This window comes from Triticum dicoccoides, unplaced genomic scaffold (genome assembly GCF_002162155.2).
Source record: "Triticum dicoccoides isolate Atlit2015 ecotype Zavitan unplaced genomic scaffold, WEW_v2.0 scaffold196531, whole genome shotgun sequence".
Classification (NCBI taxonomy): domain Eukaryota; kingdom Viridiplantae; phylum Streptophyta; class Magnoliopsida; order Poales; family Poaceae; genus Triticum; species Triticum dicoccoides.
Window position 1 is genome coordinate 1 of NW_021232497.1, and position 1195 is coordinate 1195.

General features: G+C 48.4%; 3 non-coding genes across 3 annotated transcripts; all 3 read left to right on the top strand.

The window, feature by feature from the left end:
• The first annotated feature begins 86 nt into the window (after positions 1-86).
• LOC119344981 lies at positions 87-205 on the top strand. Its single transcript, XR_005166880.1, has one exon. It is a non-coding gene; the product is annotated as a 5S ribosomal RNA (ribosomal RNA).
• Positions 206-572: 367 nt separating this feature from the next.
• Positions 573-694, top strand: LOC119344982. Its single transcript, XR_005166881.1, has one exon. It is a non-coding gene; the product is annotated as a 5S ribosomal RNA (ribosomal RNA).
• Positions 695-1061: 367 nt separating this feature from the next.
• Positions 1062-1180, top strand: LOC119344980. Its single transcript, XR_005166879.1, has one exon. It is a non-coding gene; the product is annotated as a 5S ribosomal RNA (ribosomal RNA).
• The last annotated feature ends 15 nt before the right edge of the window (positions 1181-1195 follow it).

A 1195-nucleotide genomic window follows, 5' to 3' on the forward strand; every position in this document is an offset into this window, starting at 1 on the left:
GTTGTAATGGTAGTGAGAATGTAGAATCGTCTTTGGAGCGGACCTGGGAGTGGCAAGCATAAGGGACGAAGACGGGGAAACATGTCGGATGCGATCATACCAGCACTAAAGCACCGGATCCCATCAGAACTCCGAAGTTAAGCGTGCTTGGGCGAGAGTAGTACTAGGATGGGTGACCTCTTGGGAAGTCCTCGTGTTGCATTCCTTTTATAATTATTTTTTGCGCCTTGTGACAAACATATCGCACGTGCGCGATATATATTAATCCCGTTATATTATTTTTGACGTTTGCGATATGTTTAAGCTCGATGCTCATTGCTCGCGCGTCTTGGGGCGGCTTTGTGGCGCGAAGAGCGCTTTCTGAAAGGGGTGGAAAAAACTCGTGTTGCTGCGGCATGGAGGGAGGGGTGGAAACCGTGGAAAACTCGTCTCCGTGATTGAGCGGGAGAGTAAGTAGTATAGGACATTATCCATTGTTAGGGAACGGTTGTAATGGTAGTGAGAATATAGAATCGTCTTTGGAGCGGACCTGGGAGTGGCAAGCATAAGGGACGAAGACGGGGAAACATGTCGGATGCGATCATACCAGCACTAAAGCACCGGATCCCATCAGAACTCCGAAGTTAAGCGTGCTTGGGCGAGAGTAGTACTAGTAGGATGGGTGACCTCCTGGGAAGTCCTCGTGTTGCATTCCTTTTATAATTATTTTTTGCGCCTTGTGACAAACATATCGCACGTGCGCGATATATATTAATCCCGTTATATTATTTTTGACGTTTGTGATATGTTTAAGCTCGATGCTCATTGCTCGCGCGTCTTGGGGCGGCTTTGTGGCGCGAAGAGCGCTTTCTGAAAGGGGTGGAAAAAACTCGTGTTGCTGCGGTATGGAGGGAGGGGTGGAAACCGTGGAAAACTCGTCTCCGTGATTGAGCGGGAGAGTAAGTAGTATAGGACATTATCCATTGTTAGGGAACGGTTGTAATGGTAGTGAGAATGTAGAATCGTCTTTGGAGCGGACCTGGGAGTGGCAAGCATAAGGGACGAAGACGGGGAATCATGTCGGATGCGATCATACCAGCACTAAAGCACCGGATCCCATCAGAACTCCGAAGTTAAGCGTGCTTGGGCGAGAGTAGTACTAGGATGGGTGACCTCCTGGGAAGTCCTCGTGTTGCATTCCTTTTATAATTATTTT